The sequence below is a fragment of the Myotis daubentonii genome, chromosome 7 (genome assembly GCF_963259705.1).
Source record: "Myotis daubentonii chromosome 7, mMyoDau2.1, whole genome shotgun sequence".
Taxonomy (NCBI): domain Eukaryota; kingdom Metazoa; phylum Chordata; class Mammalia; order Chiroptera; family Vespertilionidae; genus Myotis; species Myotis daubentonii.
In genome coordinates, this window is record NC_081846.1 from 61302095 (window position 1) to 61322000 (window position 19906).

Below are 19906 nucleotides of genomic sequence, written 5' to 3' on the forward strand. Positions count from 1 at the left end.
TGAAATTTGTGCACTCAGGGTGTGTGTGTCCCTCAGCCCAGGCTGCACCCTCTCTAATCTGGGACCCCCTCCAGGGATGGCCGACTGCCCGTTTGGACCCGACCCTTGTGGGCAGTTGGACATCCCTCTCACAATCCAGGACTGCTAGCTCCCAACTGCTCGCCTGCCTGCCTACCTGATTGTCCCTAACCACTCCCCTGACAGCCTGATCAACGCCTAACTGCTCTTCTGCCTGCCCGATTGCCCCAACTGCCCTCCCCTGCCAGCCTGGTTGCCCCCAACTGCCCTCCCCTGCAGGCCTGGTTGCCTCCAACTGCCCTCCCCTGCCAGCCCGGTTATCCTTAACTGCCCTCCCCTGCCGGCCTGGTCACCCCTAACTGCCCTCCCCTGCTGGCCTGGTTGCCCCCAACTGCCCTCGCCCTGCTGGCCCAATCGGCCCCAACTGCCCTCCCCTGCAGGCCTGGTCACCCCTCACTGCCCTCCCCTGCTGGCCTGATTGCCCACAATTGCCCTCCCCTGCAGGCTATCTTGTGGTGGCCATCTTGTGGCCACATGGGGGTGGCCATCTTGTGTTGGAGTTATGTTCAATTTGCATACTGGTTATGACTAATTGGGATATCTTGGATAATTAGCATATCCCTCTTTTATTATATAGGATAGCAATATCACAGACTGCTTACGGAACCCATGACTCAGAGATATAGACTGTTACATAACCAATAAAAGCTATGATTATAAGAAAACTTATAATATGGTAAAGCAAAAGTATAGCATACTATCAGAGCAACAATATATGAAAAAAAAAAACAGGGTAAAAATGTAGCAAGTGTTAATAAACTATAATGCTATAAATGTTAATGGTGGTTGAGTTTTAGCATTATGGATGTCTTTCCCGGTGTACTTTAATTTAAAAAAATTCAGTGGAGTAAATTTGAAGATCTAATGGCTTTATTAAGCAATTCATAAATCAGGCAGCATCCCATCTAGCAACTAAGAAGGGGGCTCAGAAGGGCTGTATAAAATGGAAGGTTTTTATAGGAGAAGGATGGGGCAAGGGCGCTATTAACGAGAGAACAAAGGGCTATTTTTAGACCATGATATCTTCTTTGGTGTGTGTGTTTGGGTGGGGGTGGGGGAGAGTATGAATGAAAAAGGAGCTATATGGTACTAACCACACAGGATGATCTGATCATAAATTTCTAACTGGGCAGGTCATGTTGGGCAGTCCTGCCCCAGGCCTATAGCTTCCTTAGTAAATAGTTAATCTTTGCCTTGAATGAGCCCTGTCCATTATTCTTGTGTGTCCATACCTTTAAAATGCCAGAGTAATCTTCTTTTCCAGACCCCTAAGAGGGGAGATGTAACCCCCTCATGGGAGTACATGCACCAAACTCTTCCTCATTGTTATCTTGTTGCCCTCATACTATCTCTCTTCACTCTAAATGTTAACTATTCAATAGCTGCCAATGTAAAAGAAGTATGTATCTCTCTATTTTACTTTTTATCAAATCAGATTTCCCCACTTAGCTTTCTCTGGCCTCCTTAATCTACCCCCAGCTTTCCTGTAATTTTCCTTATGTTTTCTCCTTTGATTCTAAATGTACAAAATGAACTGCAAAACTGCCTCTTTCTGGAACATTTTCTCAATCCCTTGAGATCTTGCTTCCAGGCATGTCCTCAGTTTGGCCCAAATAAACTCTAATAAGCTCATAAAACATCTATAGATTTGGACATTCTTGCATCCACAGAGGGAATCGCAGGGGTTTTTATTGTGCAGATTGCCTGTTCTTTCTTGGGGGCGGGGGAGGGGAATATATTATGATGGTGGTGTCCCATGTGACAGATTACCTTACTGATTCCACCACAAAACTCCAGACTGATTGATTAAGATTACATTTCTGGGAGAGGCTGAAACTGCAATTAGGTCAGGTATTAAATCTAAGTTTAGTATTATGGACTTTTAGCAGGAGTGACACCAGTTTGGGCTTGTGGTTTTCTCTTTCACACTCTGTGGTGCATATTTTCTATATTGACCATCCACTACTTAGTGGCAACTATATGAAAATAATCATTGCTAGTCCCTGACACCTTTTATCTTATTTGGTATCTCTTCAGTCTCCCTAACTTGGAGCAGCAGTTTTAGACGCCAAAGATAGAAGATTTCAGCTACTGGTTTGGCCCACTGCTCACTGCTTCTCAGTGCTATCTGAGCCTCTTCAGCTAAATTCACAATTATTTAATGAGAATCTGTTATTTGCTGATCATCACGTTAATGCAATAGGAAATCCAAAGAGGTATAGTATACCAAGTCTCTGGGTTAAGCTTACAATTTGATTGGGGACCAAAGTCATGTACTTGAAATAAAAATTAGGGAGCAAAATAGCATTTAATCTGATACTTCTGGCCACAGATTCAAACTACTATGGATAGCAAAAGAGATGTTATTCTAATAACAAAGTTAGACTTTTCTATTTTATTAATTCAGAGAAATTTTTAAGTCATTCTGCTTTTTACAAATGTATTTTTTTTAATTTAGTCATATTAAAACTCTTCTCCCTGGAGAACAGGAAGTTGTTAAAGGACACAGAAAGTTGTTTTAATTTTTAAAATTAAAGAAAAACTCCATTTTATCAAACTCTGATTTGCTTCTCTTGGTATTTGCTAACTTCCTTTTTTTGCAAAGAACGTATTTCACTCCATAAAAAGAAACAAATTTATTATTAAAATCTGAAGGTGCTATTTAGAGATTATGTGAAACAGTAAATATATTTTTTCAAAACAATAACAATTTACATAGAAAAAGAAAACAAAGGGAAAGAGTAGAATATTTGACAAGAAAAATTATGCAGTGATTTAAAAAAAAGGTTGCCAAAACCTAATTTGGGGTGGAAAATTAATTACCAAAGGTATTGTATATAATTGTCCACTAAATTATACTTGGCATTAAATCAAGGGGAAACAGAAACACCTTAAATCATCACATTGCCTCTTCATGTAATCTATGAGAAAAAATAGATGAGAACCTCATAAGACCACAATTTATTTTTTTAAATGAGACTAGCAAGGTTGAATTGTGTTTTAAATTCTCTTCTTTGCTCATTAATGAGACGTACTTTTTTTGTTTGTCATTTCTCTCCACTTTAAATAAAGTGAGACTTTTCACTCATTCCTTAAACAAAATTTCTCTAATCATTTCCATATTCTGTTATGGTTAATACCTGACCCCTACCCACCCCACGCTTGCATTACTAGATAATATACAGAAGAGTCTCCAAATGCTTAGTGTGTGTGTGTGTGTGTGTGTGTGTGTGTGTGTGTGTGTGTGTGTGATACATTTAGCCACAAGGAATAAAAATGAAAGACACTGTTGAAAAATAGGCAAGTCATTAAATCAAGTAGACTTTTTAAAAACTCTCTGATAGTCATTTAATATTTTCAGAAGGAAAAATTAATCTGGGTTAAGCTATTCTCTGTCTTATTTTTAAATCAAAGCATGCTATGATTCATTCTTGAAAAATAAAACAATAAAATGAAACTGCACTGATTGAAATGTTTTACTCACCCTCCCACCCCACCTCAAACAAAAACAAATCCAAATAGAATGCTGCAAAGGGTTTCTGTGAGAAAATATTGGTCCAGAGAAAAAAACTGACAGCAAGATCGGGTCGGCCACAGGCAGTGGGGGAGGAGGAGCTCTGCCAAGCAGTGGTTAAAACTGGAAACTTGGTGTGCTTTCATCTAAGCTACCCATCAACTTGTAGTGTCATTGACCTTGAAGAAATAAATTTATCTCCTGGTCAAATACTTTGTGAAAAGGTACTTGCAGTTTAATCAATTTCCAGGCCCTCACTCAGGTCCAGATTAATTTGTGCAGCTCCAAAGTTAATTAAACCCCTTCTTCCAACAAAACAGATTCTTTCCAAACCATTTGATGCTAGTTTACATAATCCATCTCTCAAAACGCTCCTGAAAGAATACACTGATGGTAATAGAACCCGAGACTCCTGGGGAGCCCTATCCTGTGGCTTTTAGATAGGAATGCTAACACATTTCCATGACACACACGTGTCCTATTGACCTCGGTTAGAATCCACTCTGGCAGTCTCAAAAGCAAGGTTGTTGATTTTATGGAAATTGAAAAATCACAAATAAATTCCTCTGTGATTTTTTTCCTTTCATTTCCAATTAACTTAATATTTCCCAGATCAGAAGACTAATAAATAAATAAATAAATAACCCCAATTAATTATGTAAAGATGTTATACAAGAAAAAAAAAAAGGCAGTTTGAAGTCTGAGTGTTCCTGGAGGTTTTTAATGTTCTGGAAGATGTTTAAAGCTTTTCCAGCAGCTATTCCAGCTGTAGTGCTGGAGGGGGAAATGAATGAAGTATGCAAGCGTCATTCGATATAATGTGACTATCTTCTGGCTGTAAATCCAACCGTCTTCAGCGATCATTGAGAAAGGAATAGTGTTATGCATGTAACTGGTTAGTTGTTTTTTATAGCTAAGGTAGGTGGAACATAGTAGATACTTAAAAGAAATGGGTGATCCCTTTAAAATATCTCCTTTAAGAAAGAACTGAAAAAAAACAATTTTCCCCATCACTTTTGTAGAAAGCTGAAGAATCAATTTCAGTCCCATGCCACTTGTCTGTTCAGTAGAGCTCTTACTTAAAGCAAAGAGAGAAAGGCTAGAAGCCCTGAAGGAGAAGGAGGATGACTCACACGTACTGTGTCATCTTTAATGGGCTAAAGCATGGTCTTAGGAACCAGAGAACAGAACAACTGGCCTCTTCTTTACTGTTTGTGCAATTATAATTTGAGTCAAGCAGAGAGTGCGCACCTCATCTGAATAGCCACCACTTACAAGCTCAGCGTGAGGAACCATCATTCATTAGTTGAAAGGATTTGACACATGACGCATCCCATGCTTACCTCTGACACATTAAGGCTCAACGCCAAAATAATAGTGAGTTCAGCAGAGAAAATCTGGAACAACTGCTTGAGGCCGAAAAAAAAAAAAAAAAGAAAAGAAAAGAAAGGGCAAAAGTAGGTTGTAGGCAAACCCTAGAATTGCCTAGTTTCAGTTAATAACATCAACAAAAACTGTCCTAGTAAAATAGAATGTTCCTAACTGTGTCAAGACTTTTAAATGTTATTCCTCTTTATAACCCTAACTGGTATCGTATCTACATAAAATTATAACCAATAACTGGTGAGAATTTAGGTTTAAATAAGTATATTAAATTCTGAATGCTTGGGTAGATTAATCAGGGGGGATTGCATATCAAGATAATATAACTATCTATTGTGGGGCTTCTGGTCAAGATGCAGAGTAGGTGAATGTGGTACTCGCATCTTCCCATAACCACATCAAAATTACAATTCAACCACAGGACCACCTGAAGTCTAGAGGAACAGAAGTCCTATAACCAAGACTTATAACGTTAGCTTTAATTTGCAGCACTGAATTTTCTACACATAAAGTTCTAGAATTTGGGAGAGCCATTAGTGAAGAATCCCACACTATTAACATAAAATCTGAATCTATATTTGGTACCAATCATTGTTAGCAAATTAAATATATAAAAAGTTCATTCTCTCTGCTCAATGGAAATTCTGTGCCCTGTGGTCTTATACTTTTAATATCTCAGCTTTATGTGTTTTCAGGACACAAAGGCTACAAAACTGAGCAAATATCCATCTGGAAAATAGTGCTCTATAAACTGTAAATATCCAGTGCTGATTTACGGCAATAAAGACAGTCTAGATGGAGCTAATATGACCTGGCTATGTTTGTAGAGTTTTCTGTCTTAATGGGATAATGTAATGATCAAGTCATTATTCATATTTTATCTTTATTCTCACTATTAGTATTAAATCATAAACTCAACTAATTTAGAATTAGCCCTTATGTGACCTAATAAAGAAAATGGTTAAATCTAAGGAAATTTAGGGCGTCCAGATGAGCCAAGAAGCTTTTTTTTCTGTAACACCATGACCTATCAGAATAATTACTGCTGAAGGAAGATGAGATAGTAAAGCAGAATGACTCAGAAGAAGAAAAAGCCAATCTCACATTACTAAACTCAAATAGAATGTAACAGGAGAAGTATTGATTATAATTGCTCATCACGCTTTTTAAATAAGTTTTAGACCATGGCTTAGGGCACTATTTGCCAGGCTTATTAAATTGTTTTTATTTAATAACTTTTCACATTTGTAACTTTACTGAAAACTTCCATGTAAATGGCATATGTGTACTCTGTATCATTTTTCCATAACTTAATATGTGACCTCAGATATGTGTTCCTCTTTTGGTGTGGCAGGAGAGAAAATGAAGATTTCATGAGTCAGAATTTCAACATTTATTTCTGTAAAAATCATGTCTTTATCAATTTCCTGCCCATTGTTTTTCCTCTTCCTGAATTCATGTATCCATGGGCATCAAATCCAAATGCTTTTTTCACACTCACTGAAACCCAATATTTGGTTTTCATGTCTAGTTCTCAGTGACCCTGCGGAACCTAAATGTTTAAGCCGTCACAATGTTTAATGCATTCTTGTTTTCAATTGTGGCAATTGCTATATTTTCAAATTATATTTTAAAATTGCTTGTTTGTATACAATAATTTATTTGATTTTTTTAAAATATTGATCATTCTCTGTAGCTTTTCTTGAACTTTCATGCATAATCATAGCATCTATAAATGATGGCATTTTTATTTTTTCTAATCCTTATGTTTATATATTTTGTACACCTTATTGTTTAGCAGAAACTCCAGTATAATAGTGAATAAAAGAAGGCTTGAAGTCTTGCTCCTGACTTTAAAGACAATGTTTTAATATTTTGTTATGAAGTATTTTGTTTCATGTAGGTAATATTTGGTGGCTAACTTTTAAACATAGTAAGTAGGGGCTATCTTTCCTATTCTGATTTACTAAGAGTTTATCCATGAATGTGACATGAGTTTATTAAACAATATTCTGGCAAATTTTGGGGTAATCATAATTTAAAAAAACTTTTAACCTTTTATTGTGATACAATACACTAATAGATATTTTAATATTTTTATACCTGCATTCTTAATTATACTTTGTCATAATTTATGTATGCATACTTTTCTTTGTTATATTTGTTAATATTTAAATTGGGATTTTTGCCTCTGTATTTATAACAGATAATGGTCTGAAATGTTCTTTCATTAACCATCCTTGTAATTTTATATAATGTTTATAGCAAATATTACATTTGCTATATTAAAACAAAATGGTTGAGGCGCTTTCTTATTTTATCTCTTCTTTAGAACAGTGTAAATAAAATAGAGATTGTCTAACACCTAATTGTTGGGGAAATTATCCTATAAATACATATATTAAGGATTCATTTTGTTTTTGCTTGTTTGGGAGATTTTTGTTCTTATTTTGTTATTTTTGTTTTGTTTTGTTTTTTTAAGTATATTTTATTGATTTTTTTACAGAGAGGAGGATAGAGAGTTAGAAACATTGATCAGTTGCCTCCTGCACACCCCCTACTGGGGATGTGCCCACAACCAAGGTACATGCTCTTGACCGGAATCGAACCTGGGACCCTTCAGACCACAGGCTGATGCTCTATCCGCTGAGCCAAACCGGTTAGGGCTATTTTGTTATTGTTTTTGCTGTAGATTCTCCTAATGATTGAATTGTGGATTGCTAATTCAGTTTCTTTAATTTTGTTAGGATTACTCAGATTTTCTGTTTTTTCTAAATATATTCTGTGAACTGCATTTTCCTAAGAAACTTAAATTTTTAAAAATTATTAGCAAAATGTTATTTTGTAATTGTGGTCTCATTTTCATTAAAGCTTCTTTCTTTCTCTTGCTTAATCTGCCAGAGATTTCTTTATTGTATTAGTTTCTCTAAGAAAATTAACTTTGGATTGTTTACCCTATCTACTGCTTTCTTATATATTATTATTTAAAACTTTTCTGCTCTTATTCTTACTTTTTTCCACATCTTTCTAACCAAAACTTTGGCATGCTCTAAAGGCTCAATCCTCAGATCTTTTTTTCTTCTCTATCTATACTTATTCCTTAGGTTAATTGATACGGTGAGCATGTAGTTCATATATCATGGTTTACAATTTCTAAATATATACTGATGATGTTCCCAGTCCAGACTTCTATATTGAATACTATTCGCATATTTAACCATCTCCACTATATTTTCCAATGAAAATATATCCGAAATAAAACTTCTCATTTATTTTGTGTCTAAATGCATATTCTCTGAGTTTTTCCTCTCATTAACTTAAATTTTCTATATTTGCTTACTCGTGACACAACCAGTAGTATCTCATTTTATGTCTTTTATAACAACTCATATACAACATACCAGAAAATCTTGTTAGTTCTAGTTTCAAAATATATCCTGAAACAAATGACATTTCATCACCCCCATGAGCAGGCTGGCCCAAGCTTCCATGGTCTCTTGCCTGGATTATTGTAACAGCCCTTTACCCACCCCCTGTTTGCATCCTTTCTCTCTATGGTTTATTCTTAACTCAGCAATATGAGTGAAAGCATAAGTAAAATAATTTCTCTGCTAGTGACTTTCCCTCACTCTTAGAGGAAAAAGGCAAGGAAATTTACTGAAGCCTGAAAGGCCTAGCCGTGGTCGGCAAACTGCGGCTCGCCAGCCACATGCGGCTCTTTGGCCCCTTGAGTGTGGCTCTTCCTAAGCCTTAGGAGTGCCCTAATTAAGTTAATAACAATGTACCTACCTATATAGTTTAAGTTTAAAAAATTTGGCTCTCAAAAGAAATTTCAATCGTTGTACTGTTGATATTTGGCTCTGTTGACTAATGAGTTTGCCGACCACTGCTTTCTTTCGTTACCTCTGTGACTCTTCTAGTACTTTCTCCTAGGCTTCTTCTGATGCTAGAGGAATTAATGGGTCAGATTTCCCAGACACAAGTAGGAATGAGACCTGGCGATATCTTCAGATACCTTCTCTGACCACCCACTGCGACGTTGTGATCTCCTCCTCCACCATAGTGGCCTAGCCTTCTTCCCAGTATATTTCTCTCCATAGCGCTAATTCTAATGGGATAGACCCAGAAGCTCTCCACTTGCACGGGTCCCTTGCAAGGCCCTGTACCTTCTTTTATATTCCTTCTCTTAAAGAATTATTTAAGCCCAGCTGGCTGGCTCAGTGTTTAAGTGTCAACCTATGAACCAGGAGGTCACAGTTAGATTCCCGGTCAGGGCACATGCCTGGGTTGAAGGCTTGATCCCCAGTGTGGGGCATGCAGGAGGCAGCCAAGCAATGATCCTCATCATTAGTGCTTCTCCCTCTCTCTCTCTCTCTCTCTCTCTCTCTCTCTCTCTCTCTCTGTCTCCCTTCCTCTCTGAAATCAATAAAAATATATCTTTAAAAAAAAGAAAAGTCAGTTTCAATTACAAATATAAAGGCCATGGATGTAACTCTATAAAAGTAATAACTTTTACATTAAAAAGTATCATAAATAGAATTAAATGGTAAGTAGTATATGAAAATATTTGCCCTGACTTTGACAGACAAAAGTTGAATGCTTTAATATACTAAAACAAAACAAAAAAGTAAAAACAAAATCCCCCCCTCCCTGCCCCCAAACAACAACAACAAAACCCATGCAAACAGACAAGGTAAAGTCTAAGTATTCTATAGGAAATATGTAAGCAGTTATTTGCCAGCTTTAATGAATATGCCTTTGTACCCTTGGAATAAAGACTTATGTCGTTTTGATTTAAGAAGCTAACAAGTGATAATTAAGTTATTTTGCTCAGTACTTTTTCTTTATTAATATTATTATGTTGGCTCTATTCCAGGGTGTCTGGAACACCGAGACACTATGGACTGCTCTCATAAAACAGAAGCAGACACATGGCTTTGGACTTCATATTTTTCAAGAAGTACATTTTCTTATTCTTCATAAAATAGTAATTTTAGGAGTATCTAATAATGTTGAATAAGAAAATGATTGCTTATGAATCATAAGCTACACACCAGGGAGATACTGTTGTACTGTTGTCTTTAATTATAAGCAACATTCATATGCTTTTTTCTAATGTAGGCCCTGATTCCAAAAGAGTTGTTGGTAGGCTTGCTTATTTATAGCACATGTTCTAAACAATTACATAGTATGATTAAACATTCCTAAGTAGGTTGTGGGTACTGCTAGTGCCGATTTTTTTCTTTTCTTTTTTTGTAAACACATTCATTTAATTCTTTTATGATTATAAAAATAATTTCTGTTAATTCATTGTAAAACAAATGTAATATACAAATAAATATAAATAAGGAAGTTTTCCCTATTCTCACCAAATAAACTGTTTGTATTTTTGTATAGTTACAGTAAAATTTAAGCTATATTTTAGCAAAGCTAGGATCTTATTATAATATTATTTTGCTTCTTGATTTTGTAATTCAATTTTATATTGTGAACATTTTCTCATATCCTGTTGTTCAAACATATATGAACTCATAGTTTTAATTTTATAAATGCAAAGTTTTTTATTTATATGACAAAATTGATCATGTACCCCTATTTTAACATTGACCTAAATGGAACTGACTAGGCTTAACACATACTTTGAAAGTAACCGGAATCAAAGGTTTCATTTGAATGAAACCATAACTAAGGACCATTTTTATTAAATTGATTTGCCTGGAATACAAGGAGTCAGGCCAATGGATACAGTCAGGCCCCACAGAATGCATCAGCCCATTGCTCTCCTTGGTAATCCTGGCTCAGGCTTGGATGACAGTTAGTCAGAGGTTGTGAATAGCCAGCCTCCCAGATACAGTGCGATATCATGGCTCAGCCAATTGGCATCCTTTCAATAATGGAATCACACACTTCTGGCCCTGGCTTTGGATGGCCCATCCCAATGAGCAAGACCATTTGTGACTTTTCTAACATCTGAAAAATATTTACAAGCCAGAATCCTATCCAATGTCTTCTGAATCTTAAACTTAAAAATAATTTTTTTTTGTCTGTAACTAGTTTTATAGAAATTGACACATTAAGAAACCAAGACTATAAATAATAGTAGGTCAACGCTTTCCCAAAGTGTCTGAAATGTTTATTGCCTGGGACAGCAAAGCAATTATGTAAAGACTATGTCTTCACAACTCCCCTGTTCCCATGGGAGAACACTGCCCTCGGTTTACCATGGTTCTGCTCCCTGGTTGACCTAAAACACTTAAAAAATGTGCTTTCATTTGTAAACATCAACAGTTGGTCTGATGAAAATACCACATTATAACCTTTCAATGTCTACAAAGTTTGAAGGTGGGAGTATATTTTTATGGTTAAGAAGAACCCTCTGGGTAGAGTGGGAATAAAAAGTATTTTAAAGCTGCAAAAGCTAGTGAATAAATAGATTGTTAAGCTAGAATCTCTTGCTTCTGAATCTTAAAATTCCATTCCAATATCTTTGCATGTCTAATTCCTCCTATTTATATAAAATCCAGACCGAGGACCAATTAGATTGATAGGATTTTTCTTTTTTAATTACTTGCATGCATTTCATTTAGTGGTTCTTGTCATGACTTCACCTTTCATTTCTGTGGCAACTGCAGAGAACAAATATAAAACAACTTTCTATCCTGCTAGCATTCCTAACTCATATGCCTACCATTTTATCAAATCCAATTTAAACGGATACTGTATCATTTTTAAAATAAAAAAAGCCAAGGGCTGTTTTAGTTTTCTCTCATACAACTAACTCCAAAAGATAAATAACTTCAAAGCTTTTTGCCCTTTTTCTCCCACTGTCCCTTATGAATTCATTGATTTTAGAATAATCACAGAATGTGTAAATTTGTCCCAAATATATAATAATGTTTATGTTTTCAAGCAATCTAAATCAATCGAAGGTAATGCTTAGGTGCTAAATTATGAGATTAGAATTCTCAAAAATATCTATATTGGTAGTGTGAATAAAACAGCATCCACTCACATACAAATTGTGTTAGCCAAGATACAATTAAATTGCTCTGAAACATAACATTTTTCTACAAACATTTGTCTTAATGTGCTTGTCTTTAAAGACTAATAATGCTCACTGAATTTTCCAACTGAAGTCCAACCATTTTGAGTATGTGGGATCTGAAAGAATGAGGTTCTATTTCAAATGGATCAATAAAGGCCAACCATGACAGTTATATAACTGAAACATACCATTCGTCTCTAAAACATGCAGTTTGTCTTCTAATAGGCAACAGATGAAATTGGTCAATGTCCAACTAGGAGAGTATGTGTATGTGTATGTATATATAAGTGAACTGCAATGTTTTACATATTCATTCTGAATATAATGTGGATTCTGCTATGGAAGTAAGGCAGCAGTGAAAGTTTAATGACTATATTCTGTGTGGCAATGTGGTGGACACTTAACTATTATGTCTGCCCTACAACTCCCTGAGCCAGACACCTTCTCCACTCTGCTGCCTGCCCCAGGAGGCTGACCTGTAGGAATGGTATCAATAGATCCCTCTACATGGTTTTGGCCAGTGGAGAGTTTAGATAAAATATGGAAGAGAAGGGATGAGGTTAAGGTGTGTATATCTCTGTTCCCTCGCCATGCGGTTGCCTTGGGCTGCCCATGTCTCTAAACAGAAGGCCACTGCTCCTCTCAAGGCAGCCTGAGCATCTAACTCTCTTCTTCTGGGTTCTGCTGAGCTCTCCTTCCTCTCATCCTCAACAGTTTGCGATTCCTTATAGTTCTAGTGGCCCACATTTTTATAGCCACTTTTTATAGAAACTTTCCTTGAATTATCCTAATTTGTGTGGGCCATGTGATTTCTGTTCAGGTCCTGACTATTCTGTCTCCTTTGGAAGAATTACTCCTCTGCTGAGATATATCCCCAGCCCTATATTAGTACATGAACTACAAGAAAGAGCTAATATTCAATTAGAAATGTCAATAAGACAAGTAATAATTTAAGAAAGAAGCCTATGGATAATCTCTCCTATGCATAAAATCTACCATCAAAGATGAAGGGTGTCAAACCTTCCTTGAAACCTCCAAAATTATATTGGAAATTCTTCTGTGTTCCCCTCTATTGCAGTACAATGTGTGGAGCTGTGGGAAAGGTATCTTAGAATGCCTGCTCATAGCTGCTTCTAACATTTGCCTTTCAGCAACATCCCCCCTCCCTAGTTCAGGGATCAAAGAGGGAAATACTCGCTCTACTAGTCTACATCACCCATCAATCTTATCTTCTTCATACCTGAAACCCTTTGAAGAACTTGAAATATTGGTGGGTTTGGATATGTGTTTGCTGGTCTGTGTCTAACATTCTGTTAGCTCCTGAGGGGCAACTCATAGTTTTAAAATCTGGAGTTTGCAGAAAGTTACAGTGTCAAAGGTCTGTCTAAAGATAGTTAATATTACATACCACCTTGTCCTGTAAGCATAATTAGTATGTCCCATAATTAGTATTTCATTAGCTTATAATACCAATAAGATCATGTTTATACCGCTATTAATGCTTCTAAATCTTGTGTTTCCCCCATCCTCTCCTTCACTAGCAAAAATTCTAATATTTTCTTAAGGTTTCCATTTCCATTCTTTCTGAGAACCTATGCCTATAAATTATTCTTAGTCAGACTCAGTGCTCATTGGGAAAGTAGGAATTTAGGTATCCCTTGAGTTTAGGCTGCAAAACAATAGCATCAAAGATCATTACATGAGAAACTGATCAGTACCACCTCACTACTGAGGACAGCCCTGTGGGGCCTCTCAAAGTGAGGGAAAATACTTCCTTCCTCTCTGCTATGTTCAAGCAAGGACTGCCTTCAGCCAAGCTGCAAGGCCCCAAAACGTTGCAGGTCACACATCTATACAAAGACACACATGCATGTGTGCATGCAGTATTTCCCCTCGGGTGCACTCCTGCAGTCAGATTGACTAAGGTGGACCCTGGTCTCCACTTTACATGGAATAGGGAATTACCATTCCTTTCCAATCCTTACATTTTGCCTCTCAATTTTCACACAGGTTCAGACTCCTTAGTCCTATGTAGAAATTCCATCATTCTTGCCATCTGTAACTAGTCAGCACCTTCATCCAACACATGTATTTTTATATAAAACTCATGGGGATTGAGGTCAGATTTCCAGACCTTTATTTCCCCATGTGTAACCTGCTGGGTACAAAATAATTTTTGAGGAGAAGCACATAACAGTATGCAAGCACCAAAATGCAAATATGTACCTTGTAGGAAAGGTGGCACCCACCTCATCCAGAGCTAACAGAGGCTGTGCCCTGTGAGTCTGTTTCACAGCTAACATGAGTACCACACATATATGTGACTATTATTATGAAACATTTTATTTCACTTTTCCATTGGAAAATTGAATCTCATCTTTAAAAACTATAGACTAGATTTATTTTTTTAATTTTGGTATTTAACCAGTTTTGTTTCCTGAATTTATTTTCAAATATTTTCATAGTCACTAATACCAAAGACACAGAAGTTGTGGATACTAATCCTAAAATGCTGTTCATCGTATAACTGTATAAAAATAATCATTTTCCCCTAGGTGCTAAATTTATTATGAGAGAGAAATGGTATGGACTGACAGTTTATTGTAATTTTACTTGATAATAGCGGCAAATTGAGAAATACTATTCTTAAATTTTTCTTTTTCTAATGCAAGAGCACATATCTTGGAGGGGGGGAAAATCACAAGTAGGTGCAAGGAATAGAAAATGCAAATTGCTTAACAAATAAGGATATCGATTAGCATATAAAAAAAATCCAGAGGCAGAGCAGGCTTTGGGGTTAGTTGATTAAAGGCTCATTTTGTACTAAGCTCTCAGGTTCATTTTCTTTTTTTGTTCTCACCAATAAACATTGGCTTCATCCTAAGCCTAAATATCCCCGCTTTAGCGAGATATCTGCCACCAACAACTAAGGTTACATGTCTCTTTGTTCAGGAAAAACAGTGGAAAGAAAATCCTCTGTCAAATACCTTGAAATTAAAGACATTCCCATTAATCACGTCGGAACAATTTAAGCGGCCAGCCATCCCTGGACTGTTATGAGCCACCATGGTTATGCAGTGCACCAGTGAGCCTATGTCGGTATTTATGACAATTTCCCTAATGACAGAAAGGATTTGCAGCGTTTGGTAAAAAGACAGATTTCTATCACAACTCACACCTACCAAATCAAAATTTCAATAGGAGAGTCTGATAATCTACACATGTAATAAGGTTCTCAGGTGAGTCTTATAATCAGGGCAATTTTGGAAACCTGCGGATGGGTCAGAATCCATAACTGGAGTTAGGATGAGGTCAGTTCTCTGAGTCATACAGGGGAAGAGCGAATACCTCAATAGATTCGGATTATTTTGGGATGGAGTCAGGCGGTATTGATGCTGGATACCAACCAGCAGTAACAACATAAGGGGAAGATTTTATCTTCTTAGCTCTTTACTCTGAGCACTTCCCCCTAGGGAAGCCTTTCCTACTCTGCCTCCACAAGCACTTCTTTCCTATGCACTGCAAAGCCCAGATTTCTCATCCTAGTTCCAATTAGGGGTGTAAGGCTGGGAGCATCTACTGAAGATATTGGAGCCTATGCTGGGCTCATGTGGCTCAGTGGCTTGAGCGTAGTCCTATGCACCAAGAGGTTATTGGTTCAATTCCCAGTCAGGGCACATGCCCAGATTGTGGTCTGGATCCCCAGTAGGGGGCATGCAGTAGGCTGCTGATGGATGTTTCTCTCTCATCAATTTCTCTCTCTCTCTCTCTCTCTCTCTCTCTCTCTCTCTCTCTCTCTCTCTCTCTCTCTCTCTCTCTCTCTTCCTCTCTCTCTAAAATCAAATATATATATGCCTAAGCAGCATCATTGAATGAGAAAAATTTTTTCTCAGGGCTTCCTCTACACTCTGAAAATATCAGCACATAGGTTGTGGCCTATTTGGCCTTCACAGAAGGCCAGTCCACCTGGTGGCATATAGTGCTGCCTTGGAGAGCTCTTTCAGATTTGTATTGGTTCTTCTCATGCTCTGCAGTAAGTCACAGGACTTTGAAACTTGTCATTAATAAAATAATACTAAAATATATAATGTCTCCTGCAGTTGAAAACATACCTTATGGAAAATGCATTGATTTGAAGATACACCCAAGGTACATAGGAAGAATAAAGACCCCACAACCGGAAATGAGAAACAGCCTTTTGCTCTGACACTAACAATGTTGAGGGCATTTTTCATTAGAGCAGATGCTCATAGAGTGCCACTGGTTGGATGTTTTATATATATAACTAACTGTAAGCTTATAGAAGAAACAAGTATTAAGAGCCTATGGTTACTTTCTAAATGTTACTCAGAGGATGAAAGCAGATGATATAACCAACTACAATTTACTCTCCTGTCATCTATGTCAGAGCTTCTCATTATTTCCCATCATTTTTATCATCATATTAACATTCAACACATGCCACCGTTGGACACACACTTTTCTTGCATTAATTAGCTATGAGGATCCCTCGCATAGGCCTCCTGAGTGGGCAGCTGGACAACACAAAGGCGCGGCCAAAGTCACCAAGAAAGAGGGAATCTAATGTTTCTGATAAACTGAAACCCTCTTCCCATTTTTCATAAAAGGATGAGAAATCATCTAGCTTTTCGATGAAAATCGCCACTTGACCCAGAGGAACGACTGCATATTTCACATCTATGGATTTATTCATTTTTGCTGTGTGGCTCTTGTACAGCTCACTGTGTGGTCACATTATTCATCCTGTACAAAATTAGTTCTCAGGCGGAGGCTCTAGATTCACATGGAAATATTTTCTTATGTATCCTGATTATTTCACAGATGGTACATTAGGCAGAGTACACATTTTAACATATGTTTATTGATTTTTTTAAATAAGTCAATATGGAATTGAGGAAGCTTTCTCTAATTAATACCATGTTTTTTGCACAATCCTTATAGCCATAATGGACTGTGTCAATTGAAGTTCAACTCCCTCTCCCCCAACCTTTGCTTGCTCATAAATGAACTACCTGGTAGAATGTTTGTATTTTCAATTTTGCAGAATAAAACTCTATTTGAGAAGGTATTTTTGTCTGTTTTGTTCGCTCTGTATCTCCTGAATCTAGGAGAGCACCCAGCCCAAAACAAGTGCTCAAAACATATAGAACTGAGCCGCTCAACTCCATCTTCTGTCCAACGTCACCGTCACGGCTTTAGTCCATTACAGGAGTCAGCAAGCAGTTACCCGTGGCCCAAACCAGCCTGCTGCCTGATTTTTAAGTAAAATTTTATTGAAACACAGCCATACCATTTGTTTACATAAATCGATAGCCTCTTTTCTACACTACAATAGTAGAGGTGAATCACTATGACGAAGTCATGTTTGGACCACAAAATATAAAATATTTATTACCTGATTTTTATAGAAAAGTAGAGGCCTGGTACACGGAATCCATACACTGGTGGGGGTGTGACCTGCGGGGATCGGCCTGCTGTGGGAGCACCACTCATCCCGGCCAACCGAGTGGCTGTGGACCTGCCCTCTGAGCAACTGCACTGTGGGAGTGCACTGACCACCAGGGGGCAGCTCCTGCGTTGAGCGTCTGACCCCTGATGGTCAGTGTGCGTCATAGTGACTGGTCAACCATTCGTTCTGGTTGTTTCTCTGTTCGGTCACTGGGCTTTTATTATATAGGATGTTTCCAACCCCTGGTCAATTGCAGTAATTTATAAGTAATCTCCCTTTGTCCAGTAATACCACCTCCATTTCTATACACACATACCCACCCTAATCCCCTCTGCATTGGCCCCAAAGAAATCATTCTAAAATACAAAGACAATCTTGTCAATTCCCTGACCTCTTCCCTGAAATACTAATTAGCTGACTCCATTTTTATATATATAACTAGTGGCCTGGTGCACGTATTCGTGCACATTTAAAGGAAATTAAATAGAAGAAATATTTTAATATCACTATTTGCTCTTTCTCTATAATAGAAGTGTCAACCAAATTCATGATCAACAATGACAGATGGAAACACACGCGTGTGATTGGTGCCAGCAAGAGCTTTATATGTATCATGCATGCACAAGTCAACTTAGCCTTTTATAGATATAGAATAAACTTGCTTAATTAGACCTGCTTTCTGATTTAGCTAAATTTTTTCTGGCTCAGTGAAGCACCCCAACTTCTCTTTCAGGTAATTGTCAGCAACACAGCAGTAAACATCAACACGAAGCAGATTATTATTGTAGATCATGCAGGGAGAACAAAGGGTAAAATATTTAACTGCAGCAGTGTTTGACTATATTCTGTACAGTGAGCAAACCTGAAGTCATTTTCAAGGTCCACCATTTCTTACTTCTTTTCAGTTGGGTCAAGTTTCTAAGCTTTCTAAATCTTCATTTTCTGGCTAATGAAAAGAAAATAGGATTCCACCAAGTCTCCTATCTACCTACTCCAGGACTTCTGTGACGGTCAAATGAGATGAGGCACAGGAAAATGCTTCACAGACATTTGGTTACAGTGTAAAGTGTTTCCACCTGGTTATAAAGCAAGTCTTGTTGCTGGGCTGAAGAAACTGCAAGGAGGCTAGTCGTCACTAGGGAGAGGAAGCCGGCGTTGCTATGTGACAGCTTCAAGCCTATTCTCCCATACACCCATTAATACACATCTCCAACCATATTGTAATTGTACATTCTTTTCTATAGAAACTCTTGAGTTGGTACTGTTAAGATAAGAAAAGGAATAAAATAATAACAAGGACATGATGCCCCCAAGTTTCTGCAAATAAGCAAGAAATAGAGAAGGGTATCCAAATGAGATATCCCTGGAGGTCTAATGTATTTAGGTTTCATGCGTTCATGTGGTGAAAAGAATAATAATTGTTAAATTAAGACTGTTACCTGATCTGTTACCCCAAACTTTGATCACATGTGGTAGGCAGAATTCTAAGATGACACCCCAAATACTCATCCCTTGGTGTCCACACCTTGTATAATGCATGCCCTGCCTTTGAATGAGGATGGGACTTGTGAACATGATGGGATAGTCAGTCTCTTGACTAAATTATGTTATATGGAAAACAGTGATGACACAGTCATTTTGTGATTACCTTCAATTGCATGAGACTCCTTCAAAGAAGTCTGGAGAGAGATTGGAAGTAAGAGGGCAACTAAGAAGGGACTTTATACAAGCACCTGGGACTGGCTTCTGAGAGCTGACAAGAAAAGAAGACCCCAATCATGCAACTGCAAGGAAATTAATTCTGCCAACAAACTGAGGGAGCTTGGAAGCTTATTTTTCCCTGGTTATGCCCTCACAAAAGGATGCAGATGGCCAATCCTTTCATTTCAGGCTACTGAGATCCTGAACAGGGGACAAACATGCTAGAATCCTGACGCACAAAAACTGTCATGTAAGAAATTTGTGTTGTTTAAGCCTCTAAATTTGTGATTTTCTATGCAGTTATAGAAAACTATACACCCTATTCTGTTAAAAAAAAAAAAGAATTACTTAAACTTTTCCTTAGGGTTGGACATACTCATTTAGAATAATGGCACTTATCTTTTGATCACTGCAATCGCAACATTTTTTTGTTACAAAGTCCTCAAGTTGTCAAATGTCAGACTCTTTATGATGAGAATATCCCATGAGAGAAGTTCATGGTCAGGTTCTGTAAGTGTAGAGTGGGCAAACGGTTTTCTGAGCTCAGGAAGTGAGGATTATTAACATTTGTGTAGCCTGGATTAGTCTCCTCTACTTTCCTGAGTTCAAGTTTTTATCAGAGTCAACTGGAAAATTAAGAGTTTCGGGTATTTGCATGAGCCCAATTTAAATTACAAAGTCAAAGTTAAAAATAGTATTAAGTGAAATTTTAAAA